Source organism: Pungitius pungitius, chromosome 7 (assembly GCF_949316345.1).
Source record: "Pungitius pungitius chromosome 7, fPunPun2.1, whole genome shotgun sequence".
Lineage (NCBI taxonomy): Eukaryota > Metazoa > Chordata > Actinopteri > Perciformes > Gasterosteidae > Pungitius > Pungitius pungitius.
Window position 1 is genome coordinate 12,370,691 of NC_084906.1, and position 17,658 is coordinate 12,388,348.

Consider the following 17,658-nt stretch of genomic DNA (forward strand, 5'->3'; position numbering starts at 1 on the left):
TGTGAGCCACTAGGTTTGTACCTTTTCATATACATCGTTGATTTGGGAATGGACGATGAACTCCTGGGTGAATTAGGAGAAATCCCCCCAAAAGTCCAAAAACTGCCCTTTTGTTTTACACTGCAAACCCCAAGGTGGAGTTTTGTTGCCATGTTGTCCCGCTTGTGTGTGTGTGAGTGAGTGTGTGCGTGACCGGTGGGAGAAATCGAGGTGCACTCCCGACAGGTGGACAGAGGAGCAGAGCCCGGCTTTGGAGGCACTTCAAAAAGCCCTTTGGTCGGCTGAGCATTTGCTTACGGCCATACCACCCTGAACACGCCCGATCTCGTCTGATCTCGGAAGCTAAGCAGGGTCGGGCCTGGTCAGTACTTGGATGGGAGACCGCCTGGGAATACCAGGTGCTGTAAGCTTTTTCAAGGAATCTGCTCTCTTTTACGCTGCGACAGACACAATGTATCCATGCCGTTTTGGCCCGCGAGGCACGAGGTATCTGTGTCTTCATACGTCGTTCATTTCCAAATTGATGATGGGCTTCAGGGTAAATTCGAAAAATCGGACGAAAAAAACCAAACTGCTCTTTTGATTCACATTGAAACCCAGTGATAGGAGGTGGAGGTATTGTTTCCATGTTTCTTTCCTCCTGTGAGCCACTAGGTTTGTACCTTTTCATATACATCGTTGATTTGGGAATGGACGATGAACTCCTGGGTGAATTAGGAGAAATCCCCCCAAAAGTCCAAAAACTGCCCTTTTGTTTTACACTGCAAACCCCAAGGTGGAGTTTTGTTGCCATGTTGTCCCGCTTGTGTGTGTGTGAGTGAGTGTGTGCGTGACCGGTGGGAGAAATCGAGGTGCACTCCCGACAGGTGGACAGAGGAGCAGAGCCCGGCTTTGGAGGCACTTCAAAAAGCCCTTTGGTCGGCTGAGCATTTGCTTACGGCCATACCACCCTGAACACGCCCGATCTCGTCTGATCTCGGAAGCTAAGCAGGGTCGGGCCTGGTCAGTACTTGGATGGGAGACCGCCTGGGAATACCAGGTGCTGTAAGCTTTTTCAAGGAATCTGCTCTCTTTTACGCTGCGACAGACACAATGTATCCATGCCGTTTTGGCCCGCGAGGCACGAGGTATCTGTGTCTTCATACGTCGTTCATTTCCAAATTGATGATGGGCTTCAGGGTAAATTCGAAAAATCGGACGAAAAAAACCAAATCTGCTCTTTTGATTCACATTGAAACCCAGTGATAGGAGGTGGAGGTATTGTTTCCATGTTTCTTTCCTCCTGTGAGCCACTAGGTTTGTACCTTTTCATATACATCGTTGATTTGGGAATGGACGATGAACTCCTGGGTGAATTAGGAGAAATCCCCCCAAAAGTCCAAAAACTGCCCTTTTGTTTTACACTGCAAACCCCAAGGTGGAGTTTTGTTGCCATGTTGTCCCGCTTGTGTGTGTGTGAGTGAGTGTGTGCGTGACCGGTGGGAGAAATCGAGGTGCACTCCCGACAGGTGGACAGAGGAGCAGAGCCCGGCTTTGGAGGCACTTCAAAAAGCCCTTTGGTCGGCTGAGCATTTGCTTACGGCCATACCACCCTGAACACGCCCGATCTCGTCTGATCTCGGAAGCTAAGCAGGGTCGGGCCTGGTCAGTACTTGGATGGGAGACCGCCTGGGAATACCAGGTGCTGTAAGCTTTTTCAAGGAATCTGCTCTCTTTTACGCTGCGACAGACACAATGTATCCATGCCGTTTTGGCCCGCGAGGCACGAGGTATCTGTGTCTTCATACGTCGTTCATTTCCAAATTGATGATGGGCTTCAGGGTAAATTCGAAAAATCGGACGAAAAAAACCAAATCTGCTCTTTTGATTCACATTGAAACCCAGTGATAGGAGGTGGAGGTATTGTTTCCATGTTTCTTTCCTCCTGTGAGCCACTAGGTTTGTACCTTTTCATATACATCGTTGATTTGGGAATGGACGATGAACTCCTGGGTGAATTAGGAGAAATCCCCCCAAAAGTCCAAAAACTGCCCTTTTGTTTTACACTGCAAACCCCAAGGTGGAGTTTTGTTGCCATGTTGTCCCGCTTGTGTGTGTGTGAGTGAGTGTGTGCGTGACCGGTGGGAGAAATCGAGGTGCACTCCCGACAGGTGGACAGAGGAGCAGAGCCCGGCTTTGGAGGCACTTCAAAAAGCCCTTTGGTCGGCTGAGCATTTGCTTACGGCCATACCACCCTGAACACGCCCGATCTCGTCTGATCTCGGAAGCTAAGCAGGGTCGGGCCTGGTCAGTACTTGGATGGGAGACCGCCTGGGAATACCAGGTGCTGTAAGCTTTTTCAAGGAATCTGCTCTCTTTTACGCTGCGACAGAAGGTGGACACAATGTATCCATGCCGTTTTGGCCCGCGAGGCACGAGGTTTCTGTGTCTTCATACGTCGTTCATTTCCAAATTGATGATGGGCTTCAGGGTAAATTCGAAAAATCGGACGAAAAAAACCAAATCTGCTCTTTTGATTCACATTGAAACCCAGTGATAGGAGGTGGAGGTATTGTTTCCATGTTTCTTTCCTCCTGTGAGCCACTAGGTTTGTACCTTTTCATATACATCGTTGATTTGGGAATGGACGATGAACTCCTGGGTGAATTAGGAGAAATCCCCCCAAAAGTCCAAAAACTGCCCTTTTGTTTTACACTGCAAACCCCAAGGTGGAGTTTTGTTGCCATGTTGTCCCGCTTGTGTGTGTGTGAGTGAGTGTGTGCGTGACCGGTGGGAGAAATCGAGGTGCACTCCCGACAGGTGGACAGAGGAGCAGAGCCCGGCTTTGGAGGCACTTCAAAAAGCCCTTTGGTCGGCTGAGCATTTGCTTACGGCCATACCACCCTGAACACGCCCGGGGGAGGAGCCTGTGGAGAGGAGCTGAGTGAGACCCCAGAGCAGCTGTTCAGCTCACAGAGAGAACAAGGACAAACATTTTGAGGTAAATCCTGGTCGATTTTGTTGCAAGGACTTGAGACTGAACGAACTTCCCCCCGACAGCTTCAGCTGTCAGGGGGGGAACCTTTTTGACGGGAAACCAAGAGCAGAATGGAGGAAATGCTGGGAGAGGAGAGTGGAAGTAAGTGCGACCAGGAAGCTAAAATGAAGTCTACAACGTATGAGAAAAAGTTAACAGTGCTGGTGGACATAGTCGGAGAAGAGAGAATAACGATGATGGGCATGCTAAGAAAAATAAAAGAGGACTGTGGAGTGGTGACAGGCTGCAGATATAAGACTCCCAAACAATACGAGGTGACAATGCAAACAAATACAGGCAAAGAACGCCTAATGGACGGAGTAATGATCGGGGAGACCAGAATTCTGGCAAGAGACATCCAAACGGACGAAATGGTGGTTTCTTTCCTCGCTCTCCCCATATACGTGGAAGACAAGGAGATAACCGAGAGGCTGAGGGAATGGGGGGTGAAGGCAGTCTCCGGGATAAGGAGGAGGATGTGGCCGGGCACCGACATTGCCGACGGGACAAGATTTGTAAAAGTCAAGTTCACAGACACAGTGAAATCACTACCGTACTCTACTAAGTTTAATGTAGTGGGAGGGGCAGAACACTTTCGGGTCATACACGACAGACAGGTGAAGGTGTGCCGACTATGCATCCAGCCGGGCCACGTGGTGAGAGACTGCCCGGAGTTTAAATGTTTCAAATGTGGCAGGAGAGGGCACTACGCACGGGAGTGCGAAGAGAACAATTGTAACACCTGCGGCATGGGAGGGATATGGTGTATGTGTGCAGAGCCCGAGACGCCTGGAGGAGAGACAAAGAGGGACTCCTGCGCCGCTGCGGACCAAAAGACCAAAGAGACGACGGAGAGAGCACAGAGAGCTGACCCGACGGGGGGAAGCGGGGAGACGACGGAGAGAGCAGAGAGTCCAGGCCCTGATCCCACAGCAGGAGCGGAAGGAGCAGGAGCAGGAGAAGTGCGGATGGAGGAGGAAGGAGAGCAGGACGGAGAGCAGCGAGAAGGAGAGGCGCAGGACGGTGATGAGGCGACAACGATGGAAGGAGAGGGGGAAACGGAGACTGTCAACGGAAGGGAGAGAGAGGGAGAGGCAGGAGCCAGAGAGATGGGCGGGGGAGAAAGTGAGGCAAAGAGGGAAGGGGTAGGAGGGCTGGGAACGAGTGAGGGTGCTGAGGAGCTGCAGAGTGGGATGGAGTGGGAAGGCTCTGAAACGTCCCTGAGTGAGGGAGATGTCATGGAGAAAGTGGGTGAGGTGAGGAAAAGGACACAAACCACGAGAAAGAGTAAAAGATTGGGGCAAATGAAAAAGAAAGCAGCTAGATGATGCTGGTGTGCGAAGCTGGCATTATATGCCTACAAGAGACTCATTGGGACAATAATTGTGCGAGAGAGACGGAGAGAGGGGGCGATCAGTGGGATGCATGTGAATAATGGGGGAGATAAATCCAGGGGGTGGTAATCCCAGTGAATGCGAATGTTAGAAAGTGTGTAGATGTTGGGGAAGGGAGAATGAATGGGATTTAATTTATTATGGAAAGACATGTAAGCATGATAAACAAAGATGTCAATAAGGATGTGTTTAACAGTGGGTTAATTAAGGGGAGCACCTTTCTTAGGGAAAAAGAAGATGGAGAACTCCTGCTGCACTTTGGATGAAAGAAAAAAATGTGTTAAATTAAACTGTGCGCAACGTGTTTGACTATGTATGTAAATGACTGGAAAATGTGATTGAAAATGATTTTTTGATAAAAAAAAAAAAAAAAAAACACGCCCGATCTCGTCTGATCTCGGAAGCTAAGCAGGGTCGGGCCTGGTCAGTACTTGGATGGGAGACCGCCTGGGAATACCAGGTGCTGTAAGCTTTTTCAAGGAATCTGCTCTCTTTTACGCTGCGACAGACACAATGTATCCATGCCGTTTTGGCCCGCGAGGCACGAGGTATCTGTGTCTTCATACGTCGTTCATTTCCAAATTGATGATGGGCTTCAGGGTAAATTCGAAAAATCGGACGAAAAAAACCAAATCTGCTCTTTTGATTCACATTGAAACCCAGTGATAGGAGGTGGAGGTATTGTTTCCATGTTTCTTTCCTCCTGTGAGCCACTAGGTTTGTACCTTTTCATATACATCGTTGATTTGGGAATGGACGATGAACTCCTGGGTGAATTAGGAGAAATCCCCCCAAAAGTCCAAAAACTGCCCTTTTGTTTTACACTGCAAACCCCAAGGTGGAGTTTTGTTGCCATGTTGTCCCGCTTGTGTGTGTGTGAGTGAGTGTGTGCGTGACCGGTGGGAGAAATCGAGGTGCACTCCCGACAGGTGGACAGAGGAGCAGAGCCCGGCTTTGGAGGCACTTCAAAAAGCCCTTTGGTCGGCTGAGCATTTGCTTACGGCCATACCACCCTGAACACGCCCGATCTCGTCTGATCTCGGAAGCTAAGCAGGGTCGGGCCTGGTCAGTACTTGGATGGGAGACCGCCTGGGAATACCAGGTGCTGTAAGCTTTTTCAAGGAATCTGCTCTCTTTTACGCTGCGACAGACACAATGTATCCATGCCGTTTTGGCCCGCGAGGCACGAGGTATCTGTGTCTTCATACGTCGTTCATTTCCAAATTGATGATGGGCTTCAGGGTAAATTCGAAAAATCGGACGAAAAAAACCAAATCTGCTCTTTTGATTCACATTGAAACCCAGTGATAGGAGGTGGAGGTATTGTTTCCATGTTTCTTTCCTCCTGTGAGCCACTAGGTTTGTACCTTTTCATATACATCGTTGATTTGGGAATGGACGATGAACTCCTGGGTGAATTAGGAGAAATCCCCCCAAAAGTCCAAAAACTGCCCTTTTGTTTTACACTGCAAACCCCAAGGTGGAGTTTTGTTGCCATGTTGTCCCGCTTGTGTGTGTGTGAGTGAGTGTGTGCGTGACCGGTGGGAGAAATCGAGGTGCACTCCCGACAGGTGGACAGAGGAGCAGAGCCCGGCTTTGGAGGCACTTCAAAAAGCCCTTTGGTCGGCTGAGCATTTGCTTACGGCCATACCACCCTGAACACGCCCGATCTCGTCTGATCTCGGAAGCTAAGCAGGGTCGGGCCTGGTCAGTACTTGGATGGGAGACCGCCTGGGAATACCAGGTGCTGTAAGCTTTTTCAAGGAATCTGCTCTCTTTTACGCTGCGACAGAAGGTGGACACAATGTATCCATGCCGTTTTGGCCCGCGAGGCACGAGGTTTCTGTGTCTTCATACGTCGTTCATTTCCAAATTGATGATGGGCTTCAGGGTAAATTCGAAAAATCGGACGAAAAAAACCAAATCTGCTCTTTTGATTCACATTGAAACCCAGTGATAGGAGGTGGAGGTATTGTTTCCATGTTTCTTTCCTCCTGTGAGCCACTAGGTTTGTACCTTTTCATATACATCGTTGATTTGGGAATGGACGATGAACTCCTGGGTGAATTAGGAGAAATCCCCCCAAAAGTCCAAAAACTGCCCTTTTGTTTTACACTGCAAACCCCAAGGTGGAGTTTTGTTGCCATGTTGTCCCGCTTGTGTGTGTGTGAGTGAGTGTGTGCGTGACCGGTGGGAGAAATCGAGGTGCACTCCCGACAGGTGGACAGAGGAGCAGAGCCCGGCTTTGGAGGCACTTCAAAAAGCCCTTTGGTCGGCTGAGCATTTGCTTACGGCCATACCACCCTGAACACGCCCGGGGGAGGAGCCTGTGGAGAGGAGCTGAGTGAGACCCCAGAGCAGCTGTTCAGCTCACAGAGAGAACAAGGACAAACATTTTGAGGTAAATCCTGGTCGATTTTGTTGCAAGGACTTGAGACTGAACGAACTTCCCCCCGACAGCTTCAGCTGTCAGGGGGGGAACCTTTTTGACGGGAAACCAAGAGCAGAATGGAGGAAATGCTGGGAGAGGAGAGTGGAAGTAAGTGCGACCAGGAAGCTAAAATGAAGTCTACAACGTATGAGAAAAAGTTAACAGTGCTGGTGGACATAGTCGGAGAAGAGAGAATAACGATGATGGGCATGCTAAGAAAAATAAAAGAGGACTGTGGAGTGGTGACAGGCTGCAGATATAAGACTCCCAAACAATACGAGGTGACAATGCAAACAAATACAGGCAAAGAACGCCTAATGGACGGAGTAATGATCGGGGAGACCAGAATTCTGGCAAGAGACATCCAAACGGACGAAATGGTGGTTTCTTTCCTCGCTCTCCCCATATACGTGGAAGACAAGGAGATAACCGAGAGGCTGAGGGAATGGGGGGTGAAGGCAGTCTCCGGGATAAGGAGGAGGATGTGGCCGGGCACCGACATTGCCGACGGGACAAGATTTGTAAAAGTCAAGTTCACAGACACAGTGAAATCACTACCGTACTCTACTAAGTTTAATGTAGTGCGAGGGGCAGAACACTTTCGGGTCATACACGACAGACAGGTGAAGGTGTGCCGACTATGCATCCAGCCGGGCCACGTGGTGAGAGACTGCCCGGAGTTTAAATGTTTCAAATGTGGCAGGAGAGGGCACTACGCACGGGAGTGCGAAGAGAACAATTGTAACACCTGCGGCATGGGAGGGATATGGTGTATGTGTGCAGAGCCCGAGACGCCTGGAGGAGAGACAAAGAGGGACTCCTGCGCCGCTGCGGACCAAAAGACCAAAGAGACGACGGAGAGAGCACAGAGAGCTGACCCGACGGGGGGAAGCGGGGAGACGACGGAGAGAGCAGAGAGTCCAGGCCCTGATCCCACAGCAGGAGCGGAAGGAGCAGGAGCAGGAGAAGTGCGGATGGAGGAGGAAGGAGAGCAGGACGGAGAGCAGCGAGAAGGAGAGGCGCAGGACGGTGATGAGGCGACAACGATGGAAGGAGAGGGGGAAACGGAGACTGTCAACGGAAGGGAGAGAGAGGGAGAGGCAGGAGCCAGAGAGATGGGCGGGGGAGAAAGTGAGGCAAAGAGGGAAGGGGTAGGAGGGCTGGGAACGAGTGAGGGTGCTGAGGAGCTGCAGAGTGGGATGGAGTGGGAAGGCTCTGAAACGTCCCTGAGTGAGGGAGATGTCATGGAGAAAGTGGGTGAGGTGAGGAAAAGGACACAAACCACGAGAAAGAGTAAAAGATTGGGGCAAATGAAAAAGAAAGCAGCTAGATGATGCTGGTGTGCGAAGCTGGCATTATATGCCTACAAGAGACTCATTGGGACAATAATTGTGCGAGAGAGACGGAGAGAGGGGGCGATCAGTGGGATGCATGTGAATAATGGGGGAGATAAATCCAGGGGGTGGTAATCCCAGTGAATGCGAATGTTAGAAAGTGTGTAGATGTTGGGGAAGGGAGAATGAATGGGATTTAATTTATTATGGAAAGACATGTAAGCATGATAAACAAAGATGTCAATAAGGATGTGTTTAACAGTGGGTTAATTAAGGGGAGCACCTTTCTTAGGGAAAAAGAAGATGGAGAACTCCTGCTGCACTTTGGATGAAAGAAAAAAATGTGTTAAATTAAACTGTGCGCAACGTGTTTGACTATGTATGTAAATGACTGGAAAATGTGATTGAAAATGATTTTTTGATAATAAAAAAAAAAAAAAAAAAAAAAAAAACACGCCCGATCTCGTCTGATCTCGGAAGCTAAGCAGGGTCGGGCCTGGTCAGTACTTGGATGGGAGACCGCCTGGGAATACCAGGTGCTGTAAGCTTTTTCAAGGAATCTGCTCTCTTTTACGCTGCGACAGACACAATGTATCCATGCCGTTTTGGCCCGCGAGGCACGAGGTATCTGTGTCTTCATACGTCGTTCATTTCCAAATTGATGATGGGCTTCAGGGTAAATTCGAAAAATCGGACGAAAAAAACCAAATCTGCTCTTTTGATTCACATTGAAACCCAGTGATAGGAGGTGGAGGTATTGTTTCCATGTTTCTTTCCTCCTGTGAGCCACTAGGTTTGTACCTTTTCATATACATCGTTGATTTGGGAATGGACGATGAACTCCTGGGTGAATTAGGAGAAATCCCCCCAAAAGTCCAAAAACTGCCCTTTTGTTTTACACTGCAAACCCCAAGGTGGAGTTTTGTTGCCATGTTGTCCCGCTTGTGTGTGTGTGAGTGAGTGTGTGCGTGACCGGTGGGAGAAATCGAGGTGCACTCCCGACAGGTGGACAGAGGAGCAGAGCCCGGCTTTGGAGGCACTTCAAAAAGCCCTTTGGTCGGCTGAGCATTTGCTTACGGCCATACCACCCTGAACACGCCCGATCTCGTCTGATCTCGGAAGCTAAGCAGGGTCGGGCCTGGTCAGTACTTGGATGGGAGACCGCCTGGGAATACCAGGTGCTGTAAGCTTTTTCAAGGAATCTGCTCTCTTTTACGCTGCGACAGACACAATGTATCCATGCCGTTTTGGCCCGCGAGGCACGAGGTATCTGTGTCTTCATACGTCGTTCATTTCCAAATTGATGATGGGCTTCAGGGTAAATTCGAAAAATCGGACGAAAAAAACCAAATCTGCTCTTTTGATTCACATTGAAACCCAGTGATAGGAGGTGGAGGTATTGTTTCCATGTTTCTTTCCTCCTGTGAGCCACTAGGTTTGTACCTTTTCATATACATCGTTGATTTGGGAATGGACGATGAACTCCTGGGTGAATTAGGAGAAATCCCCCCAAAAGTCCAAAAACTGCCCTTTTGTTTTACACTGCAAACCCCAAGGTGGAGTTTTGTTGCCATGTTGTCCCGCTTGTGTGTGTGTGAGTGAGTGTGTGCGTGACCGGTGGGAGAAATCGAGGTGCACTCCCGACAGGTGGACAGAGGAGCAGAGCCCGGCTTTGGAGGCACTTCAAAAAGCCCTTTGGTCGGCTGAGCATTTGCTTACGGCCATACCACCCTGAACACGCCCGATCTCGTCTGATCTCGGAAGCTAAGCAGGGTCGGGCCTGGTCAGTACTTGGATGGGAGACCGCCTGGGAATACCAGGTGCTGTAAGCTTTTTCAAGGAATCTGCTCTCTTTTACGCTGCGACAGAAGGTGGACACAATGTATCCATGCCGTTTTGGCCCGCGAGGCACGAGGTTTCTGTGTCTTCATACGTCGTTCATTTCCAAATTGATGATGGGCTTCAGGGTAAATTCGAAAAATCGGACGAAAAAAACCAAATCTGCTCTTTTGATTCACATTGAAACCCAGTGATAGGAGGTGGAGGTATTGTTTCCATGTTTCTTTCCTCCTGTGAGCCACTAGGTTTGTACCTTTTCATATACATCGTTGATTTGGGAATGGACGATGAACTCCTGGGTGAATTAGGAGAAATCCCCCCAAAAGTCCAAAAACTGCCCTTTTGTTTTACACTGCAAACCCCAAGGTGGAGTTTTGTTGCCATGTTGTCCCGCTTGTGTGTGTGTGAGTGAGTGTGTGCGTGACCGGTGGGAGAAATCGAGGTGCACTCCCGACAGGTGGACAGAGGAGCAGAGCCCGGCTTTGGAGGCACTTCAAAAAGCCCTTTGGTCGGCTGAGCATTTGCTTACGGCCATACCACCCTGAACACGCCCGGGGGAGGAGCCTGTGGAGAGGAGCTGAGTGAGACCCCAGAGCAGCTGTTCAGCTCACAGAGAGAACAAGGACAAACATTTTGAGGTAAATCCTGGTCGATTTTGTTGCAAGGACTTGAGACTGAACGAACTTCCCCCCGACAGCTTCAGCTGTCAGGGGGGGAACCTTTTTGACGGGAAACCAAGAGCAGAATGGAGGAAATGCTGGGAGAGGAGAGTGGAAGTAAGTGCGACCAGGAAGCTAAAATGAAGTCTACAACGTATGAGAAAAAGTTAACAGTGCTGGTGGACATAGTCGGAGAAGAGAGAATAACGATGATGGGCATGCTAAGAAAAATAAAAGAGGACTGTGGAGTGGTGACAGGCTGCAGATATAAGACTCCCAAACAATACGAGGTGACAATGCAAACAAATACAGGCAAAGAACGCCTAATGGACGGAGTAATGATCGGGGAGACCAGAATTCTGGCAAGAGACATCCAAACGGACGAAATGGTGGTTTCTTTCCTCGCTCTCCCCATATACGTGGAAGACAAGGAGATAACCGAGAGGCTGAGGGAATGGGGGGTGAAGGCAGTCTCCGGGATAAGGAGGAGGATGTGGCCGGGCACCGACATTGCCGACGGGACAAGATTTGTAAAAGTCAAGTTCACAGACACAGTGAAATCACTACCGTACTCTACTAAGTTTAATGTAGTGCGAGGGGCAGAACACTTTCGGGTCATACACGACAGACAGGTGAAGGTGTGCCGACTATGCATCCAGCCGGGCCACGTGGTGAGAGACTGCCCGGAGTTTAAATGTTTCAAATGTGGCAGGAGAGGGCACTACGCACGGGAGTGCGAAGAGAACAATTGTAACACCTGCGGCATGGGAGGGATATGGTGTATGTGTGCAGAGCCCGAGACGCCTGGAGGAGAGACAAAGAGGGACTCCTGCGCCGCTGCGGACCAAAAGACCAAAGAGACGACGGAGAGAGCACAGAGAGCTGACCCGACGGGGGGAAGCGGGGAGACGACGGAGAGAGCAGAGAGTCCAGGCCCTGATCCCACAGCAGGAGCGGAAGGAGCAGGAGCAGGAGAAGTGCGGATGGAGGAGGAAGGAGAGCAGGACGGAGAGCAGCGAGAAGGAGAGGCGCAGGACGGTGATGAGGCGACAACGATGGAAGGAGAGGGGGAAACGGAGACTGTCAACGGAAGGGAGAGAGAGGGAGAGGCAGGAGCCAGAGAGATGGGCGGGGGAGAAAGTGAGGCAAAGAGGGAAGGGGTAGGAGGGCTGGGAACGAGTGAGGGTGCTGAGGAGCTGCAGAGTGGGATGGAGTGGGAAGGCTCTGAAACGTCCCTGAGTGAGGGAGATGTCATGGAGAAAGTGGGTGAGGTGAGGAAAAGGACACAAACCACGAGAAAGAGTAAAAGATTGGGGCAAATGAAAAAGAAAGCAGCTAGATGATGCTGGTGTGCGAAGCTGGCATTATATGCCTACAAGAGACTCATTGGGACAATAATTGTGCGAGAGAGACGGAGAGAGGGGGCGATCAGTGGGATGCATGTGAATAATGGGGGAGATAAATCCAGGGGGTGGTAATCCCAGTGAATGCGAATGTTAGAAAGTGTGTAGATGTTGGGGAAGGGAGAATGAATGGGATTTAATTTATTATGGAAAGACATGTAAGCATGATAAACAAAGATGTCAATAAGGATGTGTTTAACAGTGGGTTAATTAAGGGGAGCACCTTTCTTAGGGAAAAAGAAGATGGAGAACTCCTGCTGCACTTTGGATGAAAGAAAAAAATGTGTTAAATTAAACTGTGCGCAACGTGTTTGACTATGTATGTAAATGACTGGAAAATGTGATTGAAAATGATTTTTTGATAAAAAAAAAAAAAAAAAAAAAAAAAAAAAACACGCCCGATCTCGTCTGATCTCGGAAGCTAAGCAGGGTCGGGCCTGGTCAGTACTTGGATGGGAGACCGCCTGGGAATACCAGGTGCTGTAAGCTTTTTCAAGGAATCTGCTCTCTTTTACGCTGCGACAGACACAATGTATCCATGCCGTTTTGGCCCGCGAGGCACGAGGTATCTGTGTCTTCATACGTCGTTCATTTCCAAATTGATGATGGGCTTCAGGGTAAATTCGAAAAATCGGACGAAAAAAACCAAATCTGCTCTTTTGATTCACATTGAAACCCAGTGATAGGAGGTGGAGGTATTGTTTCCATGTTTCTTTCCTCCTGTGAGCCACTAGGTTTGTACCTTTTCATATACATCGTTGATTTGGGAATGGACGATGAACTCCTGGGTGAATTAGGAGAAATCCCCCCAAAAGTCCAAAAACTGCCCTTTTGTTTTACACTGCAAACCCCAAGGTGGAGTTTTGTTGCCATGTTGTCCCGCTTGTGTGTGTGTGAGTGAGTGTGTGCGTGACCGGTGGGAGAAATCGAGGTGCACTCCCGACAGGTGGACAGAGGAGCAGAGCCCGGCTTTGGAGGCACTTCAAAAAGCCCTTTGGTCGGCTGAGCATTTGCTTACGGCCATACCACCCTGAACACGCCCGATCTCGTCTGATCTCGGAAGCTAAGCAGGGTCGGGCCTGGTCAGTACTTGGATGGGAGACCGCCTGGGAATACCAGGTGCTGTAAGCTTTTTCAAGGAATCTGCTCTCTTTTACGCTGCGACAGACACAATGTATCCATGCCGTTTTGGCCCGCGAGGCACGAGGTATCTGTGTCTTCATACGTCGTTCATTTCCAAATTGATGATGGGCTTCAGGGTAAATTCAAAAAATCGGACGAAAAAAACCAAATCTGCTCTTTTGATTCACATTGAAACCCAGTGATAGGAGGTGGAGGTATTGTTTCCATGTTTCTTTCCTCCTGTGAGCCACTAGGTTTGTACCTTTTCATATACATCGTTGATTTGGGAATGGACGATGAACTCCTGGGTGAATTAGGAGAAATCCCCCCAAAAGTCCAAAAACTGCCCTTTTGTTTTACACTGCAAACCCCAAGGTGGAGTTTTGTTGCCATGTTGTCCCGCTTGTGTGTGTGTGAGTGAGTGTGTGCGTGACCGGTGGGAGAAATCGAGGTGCACTCCCGACAGGTGGACAGAGGAGCAGAGCCCGGCTTTGGAGGCACTTCAAAAAGCCCTTTGGTCGGCTGAGCATTTGCTTACGGCCATACCACCCTGAACACGCCCGATCTCGTCTGATCTCGGAAGCTAAGCAGGGTCGGGCCTGGTCAGTACTTGGATGGGAGACCGCCTGGGAATACCAGGTGCTGTAAGCTTTTTCAAGGAATCTGCTCTCTTTTACGCTGCGACAGACACAATGTATCCATGCCGTTTTGGCCCGCGAGGCACGAGGTATCTGTGTCTTCATACGTCGTTCATTTCCAAATTGATGATGGGCTTCAGGGTAAATTCGAAAAATCGGACGAAAAAAACCAAATCTGCTCTTTTGATTCACATTGAAACCCAGTGATAGGAGGTGGAGGTATTGTTTCCATGTTTCTTTCCTCCTGTGAGCCACTAGGTTTGTACCTTTTCATATACATCGTTGATTTGGGAATGGACGATGAACTCCTGGGTGAATTAGGAGAAATCCCCCCAAAAGTCCAAAAACTGCCCTTTTGTTTTACACTGCAAACCCCAAGGTGGAGTTTTGTTGCCATGTTGTCCCGCTTGTGTGTGTGTGAGTGAGTGTGTGCGTGACCGGTGGGAGAAATCGAGGTGCACTCCCGACAGGTGGACAGAGGAGCAGAGCCCGGCTTTGGAGGCACTTCAAAAAGCCCTTTGGTCGGCTGAGCATTTGCTTACGGCCATACCACCCTGAACACGCCCGATCTCGTCTGATCTCGGAAGCTAAGCAGGGTCGGGCCTGGTCAGTACTTGGATGGGAGACCGCCTGGGAATACCAGGTGCTGTAAGCTTTTTCAAGGAATCTGCTCTCTTTTACGCTGCGACAGACACAATGTATCCATGCCGTTTTGGCCCGCGAGGCACGAGGTATCTGTGTCTTCATACGTCGTTCATTTCCAAATTGATGATGGGCTTCAGGGTAAATTCAAAAAATCGGACGAAAAAAACCAAATCTGCTCTTTTGATTCACATTGAAACCCAGTGATAGGAGGTGGAGGTATTGTTTCCATGTTTCTTTCCTCCTGTGAGCCACTAGGTTTGTACCTTTTCATATACATCGTTGATTTGGGAATGGACGATGAACTCCTGGGTGAATTAGGAGAAATCCCCCCAAAAGTCCAAAAACTGCCCTTTTGTTTTACACTGCAAACCCCAAGGTGGAGTTTTGTTGCCATGTTGTCCCGCTTGTGTGTGTGTGAGTGAGTGTGTGCGTGACCGGTGGGAGAAATCGAGGTGCACTCCCGACAGGTGGACAGAGGAGCAGAGCCCGGCTTTGGAGGCACTTCAAAAAGCCCTTTGGTCGGCTGAGCATTTGCTTACGGCCATACCACCCTGAACACGCCCGATCTCGTCTGATCTCGGAAGCTAAGCAGGGTCGGGCCTGGTCAGTACTTGGATGGGAGACCGCCTGGGAATACCAGGTGCTGTAAGCTTTTTCAAGGAATCTGCTCTCTTTTACGCTGCGACAGACACAATGTATCCATGCCGTTTTGGCCCGCGAGGCACGAGGTATCTGTGTCTTCATACGTCGTTCATTTCCAAATTGATGATGGGCTTCAGGGTAAATTCGAAAAATCGGACGAAAAAAACCAAATCTGCTCTTTTGATTCACATTGAAACCCAGTGATAGGAGGTGGAGGTATTGTTTCCATGTTTCTTTCCTCCTGTGAGCCACTAGGTTTGTACCTTTTCATATACATCGTTGATTTGGGAATGGACGATGAACTCCTGGGTGAATTAGGAGAAATCCCCCCAAAAGTCCAAAAACTGCCCTTTTGTTTTACACTGCAAACCCCAAGGTGGAGTTTTGTTGCCATGTTGTCCCGCTTGTGTGTGTGTGAGTGAGTGTGTGCGTGACCGGTGGGAGAAATCGAGGTGCACTCCCGACAGGTGGACAGAGGAGCAGAGCCCGGCTTTGGAGGCACTTCAAAAAGCCCTTTGGTCGGCTGAGCATTTGCTTACGGCCATACCACCCTGAACACGCCCGGGGGAGGAGCCTGTGGAGAGGAGCTGAGTGAGACCCCAGAGCAGCTGTTCAGCTCACAGAGAGAACAAGGACAAACATTTTGAGGTAAATCCTGGTCGATTTTGTTGCAAGGACTTGAGACTGAACGAACTTCCCCCCGACAGCTTCAGCTGTCAGGGGGGGAACCTTTTTGACGGGAAACCAAGAGCAGAATGGAGGAAATGCTGGGAGAGGAGAGTGGAAGTAAGTGCGACCAGGAAGCTAAAATGAAGTCTACAACGTATGAGAAAAAGTTAACAGTGCTGGTGGACATAGTCGGAGAAGAGAGAATAACGATGATGGGCATGCTAAGAAAAATAAAAGAGGACTGTGGAGTGGTGACAGGCTGCAGATATAAGACTCCCAAACAATACGAGGTGACAATGCAAACAAATACAGGCAAAGAACGCCTAATGGACGGAGTAATGATCGGGGAGACCAGAATTCTGGCAAGAGACATCCAAACGGACGAAATGGTGGTTTCTTTCCTCGCTCTCCCCATATACGTGGAAGACAAGGAGATAACCGAGAGGCTGAGGGAATGGGGGGTGAAGGCAGTCTCCGGGATAAGGAGGAGGATGTGGCCGGGCACCGACATTGCCGACGGGACAAGATTTGTAAAAGTCAAGTTCACAGACACAGTGAAATCACTACCGTACTCTACTAAGTTTAATGTAGTGGGAGGGGCAGAACACTTTCGGGTCATACACGACAGACAGGTGAAGGTGTGCCGACTATGCATCCAGCCGGGCCACGTGGTGAGAGACTGCCCGGAGTTTAAATGTTTCAAATGTGGCAGGAGAGGGCACTACGCACGGGAGTGCGAAGAGAACAATTGTAACACCTGCGGCATGGGAGGGATATGGTGTATGTGTGCAGAGCCCGAGACGCCTGGAGGAGAGACAAAGAGGGACTCCTGCGCCGCTGCGGACCAAAAGACCAAAGAGACGACGGAGAGAGCACAGAGAGCTGACCCGACGGGGGGAAGCGGGGAGACGACGGAGAGAGCAGAGAGTCCAGGCCCTGATCCCACAGCAGGAGCGGAAGGAGCAGGAGCAGGAGAAGTGCGGATGGAGGAGGAAGGAGAGCAGGACGGAGAGCAGCGAGAAGGAGAGGCGCAGGACGGTGATGAGGCGACAACGATGGAAGGAGAGGGGGAAACGGAGACTGTCAACGGAAGGGAGAGAGAGGGAGAGGCAGGAGCCAGAGAGATGGGCGGGGGAGAAAGTGAGGCAAAGAGGGAAGGGGTAGGAGGGCTGGGAACGAGTGAGGGTGCTGAGGAGCTGTAGAGTGGGATGGAGTGGGAAGGCTCTGAAACGTCCCTGAGTGAGGGAGATGTCATGGAGAAAGTGGGTGAGGTGAGGAAAAGGACACAAACCACGAGAAAGAGTAAAAGATTGGGGCAAATGAAAAAGAAAGCAGCTAGATGATGCTGGTGTGCGAAGCTGGCATTATATGCCTACAAGAGACTCATTGGGACAATAATTGTGCGAGAGAGACGGAGAGAGGGGGCGATCAGTGGGATGCATGTGAATAATGGGGGAGATAAATCCAGGGGGTGGTAATCCCAGTGAATGCGAATGTTAGAAAGTGTGTAGATGTTGGGGAAGGGAGAATGAATGGGATTTAATTTATTATGGAAAGACATGTAAGCATGATAAACAAAGATGTCAATAAGGATGTGTTTAACAGTGGGTTAATTAAGGGGAGCACCTTTCTTAGGGAAAAAGAAGATGGAGAACTCCTGCTGCACTTTGGATGAAAGAAAAAAATGTGTTAAATTAAACTGTGCGCAACGTGTTTGACTATGTATGTAAATGACTGGAAAATGTGATTGAAAATGATTTTTTGATAAAAAAAAAAAAAAAAAAAAAAAAAAAAACACGCCCGATCTCGTCTGATCTCGGAAGCTAAGCAGGGTCGGGCCTGGTCAGTACTTGGATGGGAGACCGC

General features: G+C 49.7%; 12 non-coding genes across 12 annotated transcripts; all 12 read left to right on the plus strand.

Moving 5' to 3' along the window:
- The first annotated feature begins 291 nt into the window (after positions 1-291).
- Positions 292-410, plus strand: LOC119217282 (5S ribosomal RNA). Its single transcript, XR_005120222.1, has one exon. It is a non-coding gene; the product is annotated as a 5S ribosomal RNA (ribosomal RNA).
- A 522-nt stretch (positions 411-932) lies between these two features.
- Positions 933-1,051, plus strand: LOC119217293 (5S ribosomal RNA). The gene has a single exon (XR_005120233.1). It is a non-coding gene; the product is annotated as a 5S ribosomal RNA (ribosomal RNA).
- A 523-nt stretch (positions 1,052-1,574) lies between these two features.
- LOC119217305 (5S ribosomal RNA) lies at positions 1,575-1,693 on the plus strand. The gene has a single exon (XR_005120244.1). It is a non-coding gene; the product is annotated as a 5S ribosomal RNA (ribosomal RNA).
- A 523-nt stretch (positions 1,694-2,216) lies between these two features.
- On the plus strand, positions 2,217-2,335 carry LOC119217313 (5S ribosomal RNA). The gene has a single exon (XR_005120251.1). It is a non-coding gene; the product is annotated as a 5S ribosomal RNA (ribosomal RNA).
- Positions 2,336-5,405: 3,070 nt separating this feature from the next.
- LOC134132252 (5S ribosomal RNA) lies at positions 5,406-5,524 on the plus strand. Its single transcript, XR_009956789.1, has one exon. It is a non-coding gene; the product is annotated as a 5S ribosomal RNA (ribosomal RNA).
- Positions 5,525-6,047: 523 nt separating this feature from the next.
- On the plus strand, positions 6,048-6,166 carry LOC134132214 (5S ribosomal RNA). The gene has a single exon (XR_009956751.1). It is a non-coding gene; the product is annotated as a 5S ribosomal RNA (ribosomal RNA).
- A 3,080-nt stretch (positions 6,167-9,246) lies between these two features.
- On the plus strand, positions 9,247-9,365 carry LOC134132215 (5S ribosomal RNA). Its single transcript, XR_009956752.1, has one exon. It is a non-coding gene; the product is annotated as a 5S ribosomal RNA (ribosomal RNA).
- Positions 9,366-9,888: 523 nt separating this feature from the next.
- Positions 9,889-10,007, plus strand: LOC134132216 (5S ribosomal RNA). Its single transcript, XR_009956753.1, has one exon. It is a non-coding gene; the product is annotated as a 5S ribosomal RNA (ribosomal RNA).
- A 3,081-nt stretch (positions 10,008-13,088) lies between these two features.
- LOC134132217 (5S ribosomal RNA) lies at positions 13,089-13,207 on the plus strand. Its single transcript, XR_009956754.1, has one exon. It is a non-coding gene; the product is annotated as a 5S ribosomal RNA (ribosomal RNA).
- Positions 13,208-13,730: 523 nt separating this feature from the next.
- On the plus strand, positions 13,731-13,849 carry LOC134132218 (5S ribosomal RNA). Its single transcript, XR_009956755.1, has one exon. It is a non-coding gene; the product is annotated as a 5S ribosomal RNA (ribosomal RNA).
- A 523-nt stretch (positions 13,850-14,372) lies between these two features.
- On the plus strand, positions 14,373-14,491 carry LOC134132219 (5S ribosomal RNA). Its single transcript, XR_009956756.1, has one exon. It is a non-coding gene; the product is annotated as a 5S ribosomal RNA (ribosomal RNA).
- Positions 14,492-15,014: 523 nt separating this feature from the next.
- LOC134132220 (5S ribosomal RNA) lies at positions 15,015-15,133 on the plus strand. Its single transcript, XR_009956757.1, has one exon. It is a non-coding gene; the product is annotated as a 5S ribosomal RNA (ribosomal RNA).
- Positions 15,134-17,658: the final 2,525 nt, after the last annotated feature.